We start from the raw sequence: 14674 nt of genomic DNA on the forward strand, positions 1-14674 counted from the left end.
TCTGCCGGTTGTGTGTATGGGTTTGCTGCTGTTCAGGAATCAGAGATCATTTCCCAGCTAATACTCCAGGAAATGCAGGTGCATCAGTGAGGATGAACACCCTTGGTGAGGCTTTGCCTTTGTGGTGCTGCTCAAAGGCATATCTGGATTATGTTCAGCTTAGTGATTTAGAGGGTGCCTGCTGATTCCTGGCGTTGGGCATTCCTAGGGCATTGTCTTTCCTCTTCCAGCAGTCCTCTGAATGGCAAGAAGGGACTAAGACCCTCAACACCTGCTCCTCAGACTAAACAGAAAGTATTTAACAGAAGAAATATTCAGGATGGAGAGTAACAGGAGAGCAGTGAAGACAGAAATGAGGACATAGATTCATCCTCAGTCAACCATCTCAGAGATTTCACTCCTTCCCTAGCTTGCTTTTGCATGAGAACAAACAGGCCAACGTTTGAACAAGAAGTGTCAAGACTTGCTGCAATCCAGCCCTGCCCAGGCTGAAATAACAGTGTACAATTTTCTTCTTGTTTTCCTTGTGACCTGCTCTGTAGCAGTGTGGAGATGTTCTGTCCCTTCTCCCAAGCTATGGGGCACTGACTGGCTTGTTTTGTTGGATTTCAACTCCCAGTGCCAAACTGAGGAGCCCATTTGTGGGGACAAGGAGGACACCAAGAACCCAAGGCAGAGGAGATGGTCCCCTGGAATGGCAAACATCTGCTAAGTTGTTGTGGTCTCCGTGCCCAAGGTGGCTTTTCCTCCACCTCCTCCCCGGCTTCTGTTCTTTCTCCCCATTTGTACTGCAAGCTTTAGTAGAGCAAAGGAAGGATTTTTCTGCTGAAAAAGCAAACAAAAGCTTTTGTGGTGTAAACGTTGTCCCCATGCCTTGACAAGGTGTAGCAGGTTGTTGAAGCTTCTCACATAACACAGTGACCACGCTCCAGCTCCCAGGCCAGGAGCACTCTCGTGTCCCAGGTACCTGCTGTAACCACTCCCTTCTTCGGTGCTGGTCACCTGTCTTGCTAGGGTCTGCCACCCTGACACTGGGACCTTTCCCAGTGAGCAGTGCCCATGAAAGGTGTGGACCCATTCTCATCAGCGTTCTCTCACAGTTGTTGCTTAGCTCTACCTCGAGGTGAGAGAGCTGCTGTATGGCACAACTTCTGATGCAGTTAGAAATGCTCCAATCTGCTGCTGCTGGGCGCTTCTAGACACAGCCATCCACTGTCCAGCTGTGATCCACTTGGGGTCTTGGTGGCAAACATGTTCCACCAAGGTCCTTTAAGGCTAGCCCCTGTTCTAGGGATGTAAAATCACAAATCCCAATGAGAGGATGAGAGCTTTGGGTTGCAATGGGACAATTGTGTGGTACACACAAGAACTGATTTATGACTGGTTGCTGGCAGCCTACTGTTGGAGGCCAAAGCAACCTCAGGGCAGAGCCAAGCTCTGAGGAACAAGACAGGGCAGCTAGAGCACAGCTCGTTCCGCTGGTGGTCTTGTTAGTCTTTTTGTTGGTGGTTCTCCAACGTGCAGGGGCAAATGACAGGCTGAAAACAAGGAGTGCTAGCACAGTGACAAGTGACTGCTGCAAGTGACCCCAAGCAGCTGCTGTGGTGAGGAATGAAGTCACCAAACGCTGCCTGTGCTGACCCAACACCCTGCCGTGCGTCCTGGCTGCTGCGGGGAGAGGCAGGGTCTGCAGCTCCGGTGAGCTTGAAGCAGTCAACAGTATTTTGAACAGACTGGAGGGGGAACTAGTCCTCTTTGTATGAAAGCACAGCTCTTGTCCTCCTTAGGATGCCAGCCCCAGGGCTGATGCCTTGCTCCAGTAAACGAAACCACACTAGAGCTCGCTGAAAGCTGGGCTGCATTCTGCTGCAGCACGGAGGAGCAACTTCTGCTGCCAGGAGTTCCAAGGAGAGTGCTTGGTTAGACAAGAGCGCTGCAGAGCCCTTGCATGCAGAGCCCTTGCATGCAGAACCCTTGCATGCAGAGCCCTTGCATGCAGAGCCCTTGCATGCAGAACCCTTGCATGCAGAACCCTTGCATGCAGAGCCCTTGCATGCAGAGCCCTTGCATGCGGAACCCTTGCATGCAGAACCCTTGCATGCAGAGCCCTTGCATGCAGAACCCTTGCATGCAGAACCCTTGCATGCAGAGCCCTTGCATGCAGAACCCTTGCATGCAGAGCCCTTGCATGCAGAGCCCTTGCATGCAGAACCCTTGCATGCAGAACCCTTGCATGCAGAGCCCTTGCATGCAGAAGCCTTGCATGCAGAGCCTGTCAATTTTCAGGCATGATGGCATTGTCCAAACTTTTGTTTTTGACTCTTGAAGTCCCAGTGCTATTTCATTTATTGTATTTCATTTTTCATTTTACTTTTACTGTAGTTGATTTTACTTTATTTTAGTTGTTTTCATTTTACTTTATTTTGGTTTACTTTACCTTATTTTATTTCGTTGTTTTACTTTCTGGATGTTGCTGTGGCTTGTTTGCAGCAGTAGCTTTTCAACTGCCAGCCCCTCAGGTTCCACTGAATGACTTCTAGCTGATCTATGTCATCTTGAATTGCTGGTACAGGGTGTTCAGCGAAGCCAGTTTCACAGGTTCGGTGCCCATGAGTCAACCAAACAGCCTGATAAGGTCTTTGAATCCTAAGCCTTTATTACTGATTTTTTTTTCATCCCATGTGTTTGTTTTGGTTTTCAGTTTTCAGTTTTGAAGTTTCAGGAGTTTCAGGGTTTTTTTTCCCCCCAGCTTATACCTGGAATATTATTTGCTGAAAGCCTTCACTTTAATTAAAGGAAAGCTGAGGCTCTTACAGTACTAAAGGTGAGCCTTGGAGGGGGGGGGGGGGACTATAACAAAAATAGCTGCAGGTATGCAAATGGGATTGGTGGCTGCATAGAGTTTAGCACTAAACCCAGCAGGAATATGAACTCTGGCTCCATCTTTAGCCCTATGAGCATTACCCTGCTGCTGGTGTCATCACCAGAGACAGAGTATTTGCAGTACAGCATGGGTGGGTAGAGTGGGAATGTAAGCAGGCAGCTGTAGCCATTGCATGAAGAGTCCTTTCATTTTAATCTGATCTCCTCAGCCTTGTTCTAATTATATTTTATGTAACCACATTCTAGGTAAACAATGTATAATTATGAGCAAGAAGGGAAAATTGTTGACTAGAAGATGGGGGCAGAGTGGCTTAGCTTTTGTATCTGAACACAATCCAGAACTTGCTCCTCCCTACAGACTGTGGCGCTTTGGAATCTGAGACTCTTTTAAAGTCTTCCCTCCTTAGGGAAACAGAATCTACATCAGGTAAGGAGTTCTGCAGTTGCCTGAGTTTCTGTGCCTCAGTCACCTCTTGTGTGCTAGCAAAGTGTTCCTGGAAGTAAATCACCTTGTCAAATGCCATAGGAAAACTTCATTTACCTCCACACCCTCTTCAAGAGCCTCTCCTTGTATTGCTGACAAAATCCCTGTGGCTTTGTCCTTAGGACCTAGCAGAAAGTTAGGTCAGGTGGTGTGAGGGCTTTGTCCTCCTTGAGCCAAAACCCATGGTGGAAGTGGGGTGGGCTACCTTCATGTGTGGGTGTTGTGTCTGAACAGTCACTTCAGATCAAGTGAAAGGAAACTTCTGCTGACTTTGCTGTCAGTAAGATCATTCCCAGCATCATCTTGACCCTCAGAGGAAGCAGTGGCTTGAGAGGTTCTAAACACTTCCTTCGCTGACTCTCAGCAAGAAACTTTGCTGTTGAATTTTGCTTTTGATAGCAGTTACACAAGTAAAAGAAACTTTTAGTACCTAAACTGTAAAGGAAACTTTTAGTGCATGAACTACAACATTTCCAAGTAGAATAACCAGAAACTACCAGAAGGGTCTCAGCTGCCCAGTGCTGTGTACACAAAGGAAGCAGGGATGAGAAGCTCCCTTGGTAGCTCCTGAAAACCACTTCTTCAGCTCCAGCAGGTCTCAGTATTGACTGAAAATGCCTGGAACCAACGTTCCATTGATACAGAACCTCAAATCACCAAGGCCTGAGCTTGCCTCACAGCCTGGTGGTTTGCTACACTGCAGCTGAACTGGGGTAATCTCTACAACAGGCTGCAGACCAGTCATAGAAACTTGGAGGCAGGGCTGGTGCTGCTGTGGAGGGCATTGGTGCTGGCCATTGCTGCTCCTTACCTGCTGCCCTACACAGAGGGCATGCGATGAGCTAGGGAAAATACAGCTGCCAGGAAAGCTGAGGAGAAGCTGTTCTGCTAGCTGAGGAGGGGGTTACCTCTCTGGCTTTTGCTGTCTGAGTAGGGACTGCAGGGAAAGAACATGGCAAAGCCAGCAGCTCCTCTGAGAGGAGGCACTTCTCACAAGGTGTGCCCAACAACGAACCACCAGGACTCGCACAAAGCTGAAAGGTCCACGACTAGAGCTCAAAGGTCCAGGAAATCAACTAGGATCAGCAGTTTGAAACCACATCCAAAGAAAGTCTGGAAATAAAATCATAGCAAAATCAGCCTGTCCTGGTCCCAGGGCTGCCAAGGGTGGGGTTTACTAATCAGGTCATCTGCCAGTGCCTCAGGAAATGTAGGGAAATGTTACAACATTATCACCATAACGATGGTGTGTGGTAAATCATGGACCTCATCCTGCTTAAACACCACTGCACCTGTGTTTGGTTTTGTTTTCCTCCAGAGCAGGAGCCATTAATTCCTCAGGAACTGAAAGATGAAATATTAATAACTTTCTGTGCTACCAAGGAGGGATAAAATGCAGGAGCAAAACCTATTTCTATTAGCATAAAGAATGAGCTGGCACTTGAAGGGAAAAGGTTCAAACAGCTAATGCCCAGGGAAAGCTCAGTGCTGAGTGCTGCAAAGACCCCAATGCCTTTGGAAGGCCTTGAATTCCTTGTGCCTGCCTTCCTTTTCCTTGCGGGGGCAGGCAGGGTTTATGGAAGGAAATCCTCTTCAGTCAAATGGTTCCATAGTTGCTGTTTGCCAGCTGAGGATTGCAGCTTGGTGAGCAGATAGGAAATGCAGATCCCCGTGGGGAAAGGCTCCAAGCCCCGTGCCAATTCTTCTGCTTTATGGAGGTGATTTGGGTCAGGTTTGGTAACAAGGGTTACATCAGAACCAGTTGCAAGACTGACAGGTGAGAACTGGGCAACACCTTGCCAAAAGGCTCTGTTACAGGAGAACTGCAGCTCTCAGGGCTGCCCCCCTCGAAGCAGGATGTGCTCAGCTCAGTCTTGGCGTCCAGGCTCGGTGTGTCTCAGGCTTTAGTGGGAGGAGGCCCTGCCCAGGGGCAGGGGTTGGATCTGGATGATTTTCAGGGGCCTACCAAACAAACCCATTTACTGCTCCTCTCCAAGCACCTCCCTGAGATTGCACTGCTACAGAAGAATGGCCTCAACCCTGCTCCAGGGTAGGGTTAGGGATTTGGAAGGGTTTTTCTTTCCACTGAAAGAGCAGCCAAGCATTGGAAGAAGCTGCCCAGGGAGGTGCTGGAGTCACCATCCCCGGAGGTGTTTGAAGGTTGTGTCAATGCGGTGCTCAGCGATATGCTTCAGTGGGGAACTCAGCAGAGGAGGGTTAATGGCTGGACCTGGTGGTCTCAAGGGTCTTTTCCAACCTGAAGGATTCCATGATTCTGTGAATCTATGAACCTGAAGCGTGAGGGCTTGCTCTGGACACCTGCATTGCACACACCTTACGCTGTGCTGTCTCCTTACCTCCTGCGCTGCTTGACACAGTCCAGAGGGCAGCAGGAGATGTGGAACAGCTGTTTATTTTTTATGGCCAGTTTAATTTCTTCCAAGAAGAGCAATATTAAATAAGACTGAGCCTGCATCAGCTGCAATTCACCCATCTGTAACGAGGGCAGGACTCGACACTTTGTCATCTATCAACTTCTATTGCAATTAACAGTGCTAGGACCTGGAGCTGGGCGCATGGAAAACGTCCAAGCAGCGGCAAACCTCTTACTGGCAACCTGTAAAAACCTGCCCTGCATCATCAACTAACTCCCCCAAAAGATCAAACTGAAAGCAAGAACCTTACAAAATCCAGGTACTAAATCTCTCTGTCCAGAAACAGATGCCAGAGAGCAGGAATTCTCCTCCCAAGCAAACCAAAGCTTCCAGTCCCGGAAGGGTTCAGGGGCTGCCGTGTGCAGACTGAAGTTACTGTGGGGGAAAGGGTGCAGGCTCAAGACTTAAAGTCCTTTTAGTTCTTTGTCCATGTTTGATTATTCCTTTTTTTCCAGGCTAATTTGTGAATTTGCTTTGTTCTCAGGTTATTAAAAATAGCTGCTTTGCATTTGAAAAACAAGGAGAGGGGAAAAAAGGTTTCCTGAGTCTGGAATAAATATGTAGGAAGTTTGCAGCATTTCATCTCTCTCCTCAAAGCCTCTCTCAATTAAGCTCTGAAAGCAGAACTAAATTCATTCATAGATTTGAAGGACTAAAAAATCAGACAATCAAATTCATTGCAGAGATTCTTTTTCCCCCTTTCTCTCTCCCTTTTCCCCCTTTTCCTTTCATCCCTTTTCCTTTTCTTTTCTCCCTTTTCCTTTTCTTTTCTCCCTTTTTCCTTTCCTTCTCTCCCTTTTCCCTTGTTTTCCCTTTCTCCTTCTTCTTTTTCCCCTTTCCATTTTTTCCTTTTGCCATTTTTCTTTCTCCTTTTTCTTCCTTCCCCCTTCTCCCTTTTCTTATTTTCCTTTCCCCCCCCCCATTTTTTTCATTTCCCTTTATTTCACCTTTTCCCTTTTTCTTTCTTTCTTTTTTCCTCCCCCCCCCCCCCCCCCCCCCCCCCCCCCAATTATTTTCTTTTGTTTCCTGGAGCCAATACAGAAGTTTCACATTTGATGCCTGCTTCCTAGAACTGTTCTGCACTCAACTTCTCTTCTGGAGAGCATTTGTGTCACAGTGGTGAGCATCAAGACTTCACTAATTGCTAATGAACACTTTTCCTTACAGACACAGATGTGTAGCCACTCCTGAGCCACCTCAGCCCCCCTGCTTGAGGATGGTTTGAGGCTCTGTGTGCTGCAGTCTCCCTGCATGCTGGAAGTGCCTCTTAAATCAAAGGCTACTTTTAAGGACATTCCTGATGTGTCACCTACATTTTTCTGCTCATTGCTCTCTCTGAGCTGCTTTTAATGTAAAGACTTTAGTTATTTGAATGAAAGGGAAGTTGTGAGGTATCAGAATCACCTCAGCAGCAGCAGCCCAGGGGTGATCCCTTTCAGTGATGCACTTCCAGCCTCACCATCTGGTTTTTTCCTCAGCAGCAATAAGGAATCAGTTTGGGTGTAGCAAAAGTGTCACTACCTGAAGAGGGACATCCCCCAGTAACCTCAGACCCTAGCAGCACACCACCCAAGCTACACTGGGTGATTTTTCCACACCAAAACCTTCCCTTCCTTGGCATCAGCCTGGGATTTGGTGGCTGGCACAGGAGACCTGGCTATTAGCCTTAGGGAGGGTCACCCTCTTGCCAAGGGGAATGCAGTGGAGACTGGGGTGAGGAAGAAGAGGTGAGGGAGGAAGGGAAGGGATGGCAGTGGGTGGCAATGCAAAACTTCAGTCTGGTTTTCAGGCCACCAAGTTTGGGCCCCCCTGAGATACTTTAACAGAGGTTTTGAGATACATCACCTTCAGAAACGTTTTCTGTGCTCCCCTGTCTAAAACTGACAGCCAGGCTTAGAAGAGATGTCTCTTTCCTCCCCCCCAGTCTTCATTTCAGAGGTTTTGTGAGAGATTTAACCAATTAGATGTGTTTTTAATAAACAGATCTAGAGGCTCATATTTCTTTTCTTTTGTCCTTAAAGTTGGAATGCTGTCCTCCAGACAATTGAAACCAGCATAGTCCTAATAGATTAAATCTGCTTGCACTACTTTTAGAGCCACGTTTGGGCTCTCGTTATCAGCAGAAACAAATGACTCTGGAGAAGCAGAAGAAACTGCTAGTATAGAACACTGACTCCCACAGAAAGCATCCTCTCAAAAGCTTTTTCTTCTCCTTTTAGAATCTCATTATGCATGCACAAAGTCTCTGAAAAGAGTTGGGACTTTGAAGGGAGCTTTAAAAACACCCCAAGAAAGGTCTATGGTAAATCTACAAATCAGTATTCAGAGCTGGCAGAGCTCACATGTAAAGAGAAGAGCATTGTCCAAAGAGCTGCTGCTTAGCTGGGTTCCCACAGGCTTCAGCTTGCTCCCCCCAGTTCAGCAGCCCTCAGAAGTGTGGCCTGACAAGCACTGCTGATTTCCCAGTCCTCAGGGCCAGGGAGAACAAGGTCTGAAGTCCCAAAGTGAAGAGGGTGGTGTGTGGGATTGGTGCTGTGCTCTTGATCTACTAAGTCTAGGAAATCTCACTTAATCTGACAAGGTTAGCTTTGAGATTTGAGCACTTGGTGGGCAGCTGAGCTGAACCCAAACTGGCTCAGACACATCTCATCTCTATCTATAGTATATATATATCTGTCCCTAAAACTGGAGCAGTACTGAACCACCCTCCTAAACATCTGCTGAATCTGCACTGGCAGATCTTCAGTCAGGGCTGAACCCAAACAGGACTGAAAACTTTAAAGGCTCCTCTCCAAGTTAAGGATGTTCCCTGTGCAGATACATCCTCATGCTGTAGCTGCAAAGTACAACCAACACCTGGGGAGTGCCACTGAAGATGAGCCCAAAACACCAGTAGCACATTCAGCTCCTGCATGTGAATCTGCAGCAGTAGTCATGAATCAGTGGAAGGAAAAAGGAACCACGCTGATTTTGCCTTTAATCAGGCTTGGACCTCTGCTGTCAACCTGTTCCTTCCTAGCCTTATCTGCTTCCTCTCTCTGCCCTCCTTCTTTGCATCTCTGTTTAGACTGGAAGCAAGGACGTGACTGAAGCTGGCTGTGGGACAGCTCCCACTCGCCCCAGTGGGACCTGGAGCTGCTCTGTGCACATCCATATGTTTTGCTAACTTTCTAAGATGTTCTTGGACAGTATAAAATAAATGATCCTCACTGCCTCATCTGGCAAGAGAAGAAGAGCCAGCAAATGCAAGTGATGTAACTGCTTGTCTTGGGTTTCTATTTTAAAATGCAGGCACATTATCTGCAATTAAATGCAGCTGTCAGGATGACAATGATGGGATATTTTAAGTCTCCCAGCCTGGTCACTTTCATTCCAGATAGAAAGCACTTCCTTAGATCAGGACTGAAAAGAAAAAGGGGAGGAAAGAAGAAGGAACAACAGCAACAAGAGCAAAAAGCTAACAATCAGAAATAGAAGCCAAGAAAGGAGACTTTCAGCAGCTGCACAGTGCCGTGCCGAGGGTCACCGAGGTGCTTTGTGCTGTCCTCTGCTCCCTGATGCTGCTTTGGGTTGTTTACAGATGTTGTTTTCTCACAGCCTGTACTGCAGACTACCTGGGACAAGAACCTGTACCAGCACTGCAGCTGTACTTTGGCTACAACAGCACTGTGCTCCTTCCATTAGTTACTGCCTCTCCTTGGAGGACAGGCTGGGAGAGCTGGGGATGCTCAGTCTGGAGGAGAGAAGGCTCCAGGGAGACCTTACTTGGAGCAGCCTTCCAGTACCTGAAGGGGACCTACAGGCAGGCTGGGGAGGGACTGTTCAGAGGGGGCTGTGGGATAGGATGAAAGGCAATGGTTTGGAACTGGAGCAGGGCAGAGTGAGGTTGGACATCAGAAGGAAGCTCTGCACAGTGAGGCTGGGGAGACACTGGCACAGGCTGCCCAGGGATGTGTTTGAGGCCCCATCCCTGAAGACATTCAGGATCAGACCTGATGTGGGCCTGGGCAGCCTGCTCTGGCTGGAGCTGTCCCTGCTGCCTGCAGGGTTGTTGGACAAGATGACCTTTCAGGGTCCCTTCCACCCCAGTGCAATCTGTGACTTGCTTGGGTAGTTTCCAGTGTCCTCAAGGTCGCAGTAAATATCTTGGTGCATCCCTCTGAAACAACCCATGGGATGTTTTGTCTCTGCTCCCAGCAGTGCCTGAGACAAAAGTATTTTCCTTGGGAATAAAGTATTAATGATCCATTATTTAAAAGGAATGCCTTGCATCAGCTGAATTATCTGCAAATAAAAGCATTATGTCGATCCAAATCCTGCTTTAAAAGCACCAAATGAGCAGCAGCACTGCAGCAGCTGGGCACATAACAGATGTATTGATAGATGTATTTATATCAACATTCCTTAAGCCCAGCACACAAAACTCTGCCTTTAGGACTGTGCTGTCACATTCTGTGTCCACAGAAATTCTCAGCTGTGCTGTCAAAATGAAACATCAGAAGGATCTAAGCTTTCTGAGCGTGGCCAAGTCTGCCTCTTCATGCAAAATCCTGCAGCTGAACAGCGTCTGAAGCATTTGAGCTCCACCAGCAACATCTTTCAGGTCCTGTTTTCCCACATCATTTCCTGGGGACACTACCGGGGAAAGGCACCTCAAGGTTTCCACAACTGACTTCCAAGTGCCTTTAATTCTTCCAAATGCCCTTTTACATCTTCCCAGCACCCTTAAATCTGCACAAGGAGTCTGAGCTGACTGTGCCAATGGGATCCACACAGTAGCAACGTTTCTAGCAGCAGCTGCAGCAGCCCCCTTCACCGCTTGTCCAGGGAGCAGGCAGCAGCAAGTGGAGCAGACCACAGCCAGCAACCTGTGGCTGCCTGCAGCTTCAAGGTTGCACCTTCCAGCTCTGCAGGCTCTTTTTCTTTCTCCTTTCCCCCCACCCCCATCACTGTTCCTGACATGAAGAAACCCAAAGGCTGACACTGCTCCAGCCACCTCACACCGATGGGAAGAAGTTCTTTGATGATATGCTAGGAAATGGCACTGCTCTGCTTTTAATGCAGCTCTATGAATGTTCTCTCTTCTGCCGCACTTTGGCTCCAAGTAGTTGGACAAAACGAGGTGAGAGAGATATCGCTGAATGAGCCGAGGCGAGCGTGCCTGGCGCTGTGGTGGGCACAGGCTGCATCTTGCTTTACTAAATGGTTTTCATCTATGAAAGCTTCTTCATCTTTAAGCTGCTCAGATGAAAGTAATGAAGCTGAACCTATCTGTGTTCAGCGGAGCGCTGCTGCGCGTCCGACAGGCTGCGGCAGCGGCAGCGGCAGCGGGACGGCGCTCGCCGGGGCGCAGCCTCGCAGGCAGGCACCGCCAGCCCTGGGAAGCGAGGAGCTCGGCGCTTTCCAAGCAAGGTCATCTGCAAGCTCTCCTCCAACCGAAACAAGTCCTACGGTTCCACAACAGCCTTTATGCCCTTTCCAATCTGATTTCAGACACCGCTCCAGAGCCCTTCACCCTTCCCACCCCCCGGCTGCCCAGAACGCAGCGTGTCCTCCAAACCCCCGGCAGGGACCCTCCCCGTGGGGACCCCTCCTCCGTGGGGACCCCCGCTCCTAGCCGCTGCCCCCCAGCAGCGTTCAGCGGTGGCCTCTCCGCAGCCTCTCTCTCCCCCGGGCTGCCCCAAGCCCGGCGCGGGGCTGCCCGGGCGCCGCCGCCGGCCCTCCCCCGCTTTGCTGCCCTTTGCCCACTGGCGAAGCCTGGGGCAGCAGGGCTCTCCCGCCAGGGCCGGGGGCTCCCCGAGCAAAGCCCTGCACCGCCGCAGCCCCCCCGCCCCGGGCCCACCTTCCCTGCGGCGTCCCGGCCCGCGGCGCAGCCCCGCGGCGCTGCCCACAGCTGACATGGCGGCCGCGGCGCCCTCTCGCCTCCGCGGGGCCCTTCCTCGGCCGGCCCGCGGCAGGGCGCTGCGGCGGCTTCCGGCGAAGCCTTCTTGCCTTCAACAAAGATGGCGGCGCCCGCGCGGTGGCCGGGGCGCGCCGCTTAGTGCCCAGCTCCCTGGTGTAAGTACGGGCCCAGGGGCTTCTCCTCTCGCCCTCTCCGCGGTGCGGCACCAGCGGCCCGGCCCGGCCCGCCCGCTGCCCCCGGCGCGGCTGAAGCAGAGGCAGAAGCAGGACTGAAGCCCTCAGCCCGAGCGGGGCCCGGCGGCGGCAGCCCCCAGCGCGGCTGGGGCAGGGGCAGGGCGGCAGGGTGGCGGCAGGGTGGCAGCAGGGTGGCAGCAGGGTGGCAGCCGTGCCCGGCGGCAGAGCCGAGCCGCTGCTGCTGGAGCCTCGCCTCGGCGGCAGGCTCCCGGCTCGGGGGCCAGCAGGGCGCGTAGCAGCAGCTTCCAGCGCTCGGCTGTGGGGGGGAAGTTGAAAGCGAAACCTGGGGGCGTGGAGGCGTGGGGCAGTTGGCAGCGATGCTGCCAGGAGCCAGGCGCGCTCAGGCGCTGGGCAGGGGATGCCTTCCTCTTAGCTCAGCAGGCACATGGGAGTGCTCCGGGAGCCATGAGCAGCGCAGTGCAGCTGGCGCTTGGGAGAGGGCCAGAGTGCAGCCAGCCAAGAGCTGAGCGAGTGTGCTTCGTAGGACCAGGAGGAGTCCTTCTTGAGCCCAGGCTTTCAAAAGCCTTATCCCCAGTCACGGGTAAACGATGTGTCAGAGGCAGGAGCAATGCAGACCTGGTGTTGGTGTGGGGAGACAGCAGGGCCTGGGGGGCTGTGTCCCGAGTCGTGGCTCTGCAGTGGAGGTGATGCGGTTTTGGAGCTGGGTGTGGAAGCTTTGAGCCATGGGAACGTTTCAGTGAGCCACGCTCATGGCATCACAGAGCCGTGTTGGCTGGAGAAGACCTGAGCTCACCCAGCCCAACCTTCAACCCAGCCCCACCATGGACACCAAACCATGGCCCCAAGTGCCATGACCACAGGGTTCTGGAACCCCTCCAGGCATGGGGACTCCACCACCTCCCTGGGCAGCCTCTGCCAGGCCCTGACCACTCTGGCAGCAAAGACATTTTTCCTTATCTCCAACCTAGCCTTCCCCTGGCACAATTTCAGGCCATTGCCTCTTGTTCTATCACCTGAGAGCAGGGAGCAGAGCCCAACCCCAGCTCACTGCAGCCTCCTCTCAGGGAGTTTGTTGTAGTGTTTACTTTGGAGCCCAAGATACAGGCTGTGATTAAAATGAGTTGAAATCAGTGCCATGGTGCAGTGAACTCCATCCCTACACTGGTAGGCACCACAGTCTGGACACATTTCCATGTCTAACTGCTCAGCTCCTGACTTGGACATTTCCCTCTCAGACCCACAGAGAAATACTGAAGTTTTAAGAAGACCTTAAACCCAATGCACTCATCCTGGAAGTTTACTGGGCTGGTGGCCTTGCTGTTGGTGACCCTAAAATCTCTGTTGTTCAGGGAATCACAGAATGGGTTGGGTTGGAAGGGACCCTAAAGATCATCCAGTTCCAACCTCCCTGCCAGGGGCAGGGACAGCTCCCACCAGCCCAGCCTCATCCAGCCTGGCCCTGAACACCTCCAGGGGGGAGACATCCACAGCCTCCCTGGGCAGCCTGTGCCAGGCTCTCCCTGCCCTCCCTGGACAGAATTTCTCACTCTTGCTTTCAGTGAGCAAAGAACCTTTTTCAGCAGAAGTTCCCTCTTCAGCTTCACGGCTGGGAAGGCATTTTGCAGTCCACAAAGGTGCAAAGCTGGATGGTTTGGAAAGGCCTGGTTTCTGCACAGTGTTGTCCACGTTGGTGCTGAAGCAGGGGACCCCATCAGGTGCTGCACAGTGGCTGGAGACGTTGGTGTGCCTCATCTGGCACATGGGAGAGGAAGCTCCTGGGCAGGGACTCTGGGTGGTCAGTGCAGAATGGAAGCACAGTAGAGCTTCATATCATCTGAAAGAGTTCTCTGCCTTGCTTGAGATCAAGCCCTCAGGGCTGCTGCTGGGTGACTCTCTTGAGCTCTGCAGGCCCTCAGGGGCTGTCAGGGAATCCTGGAATGGAGGAATGGAGATCTGCTGCCTAAATTTTACCTGCTTTAGCTTTAGCCCAGTGGTTGCTCCCAGGAGTGTGAAGGCAGTGTGTGTCAGAGGCCTGGCTGCAGCTTCACCTGGCCAAAAGGAGCGTCCCAACAGCAAATGGGGAAATCCTTTTATCCTTCTCCTTGCTTGTGCTCTCGTGGCACTCCTTGGTGGAGCCTGCTGTTTGAGCTGTGCTGAGCAAACCAGCCTCTGGAAGGACCTCTGCCATGACTGCTGTGGTTTGATCCCAAAGCAAGGGTCAGACAGAAGGGGTGAAAATTCCCTTTGGTGTAGGAGAAAGCTACTGAAGAAGCCAGGAGGGGTGGAGTCCTCCTGGGAGGTACCTGCCCTCCAGCAGTGCAGGAACGTGGCTTCACTGGAGGGTGGCACAGATGTTGTTCCCCAGACCCTCTCATGGTGCTGGGCTCCTTGCACTCTATCCAGGATGCCCTCTGCATGCCCAGATGTTCTGTGGGTTGCCTGCCCTGGGTGTAACAGCCAGGCCAACCAACCTTTGGTGTGGCCTCGAGAGGCATCTCATGCTGCAAAGACTTCAGGAGGTTTCTCACGGCGCTTTGGCCTCCTCTGCCTCTCCCCCTGTCCTGCCTGTTGCTGTGGCTGGTGGAGCAGCAGCATCTCCTTTAATTACCAGCCACTCTCTTGGCAATCACTCAGCACCTGCTGCAGTTTTTCTGACTTCATTATTTTGTCACCAGAAAGCATTTAATTGTGTTACTCTGACACTGTTTCCCTTCTCGAGTGCCATGAGTGGGCCCAGGGAGATGTTTGTCAGTAAGTACTAGACATGACATCTCAA

The 14674-nt window shown here is 51.4% G+C and overlaps 1 protein-coding gene across 2 annotated transcripts in view; it reads left to right on the forward strand.

The window, feature by feature from the left end:
• Positions 1 to 11775: 11775 nt before the first annotated feature.
• The window catches only part of CRADD (CASP2 and RIPK1 domain containing adaptor with death domain), a 60116-nt gene continuing 57217 nt past the window's right edge, over positions 11776 to 14674 (forward strand). The window contains exon 1 of one of the 2 annotated variants that reach the window (XM_068142836.1): positions 11776 to 11859. The gene's annotated coding sequence lies outside the window, so the exon portion shown is untranslated. The remainder of the gene's footprint in view (positions 11860 to 14674) is intronic. The other variant, XM_068142837.1, reaches the window with a different exon arrangement.

This window comes from Melanerpes formicivorus, unplaced genomic scaffold, assembly GCF_026170545.1.
Source record: "Melanerpes formicivorus ecotype bairdi unplaced genomic scaffold, bMelFor1.0.p_v2 SCAF_8, whole genome shotgun sequence".
In the NCBI taxonomy this organism is placed as follows: domain Eukaryota; kingdom Metazoa; phylum Chordata; class Aves; order Piciformes; family Picidae; genus Melanerpes; species Melanerpes formicivorus.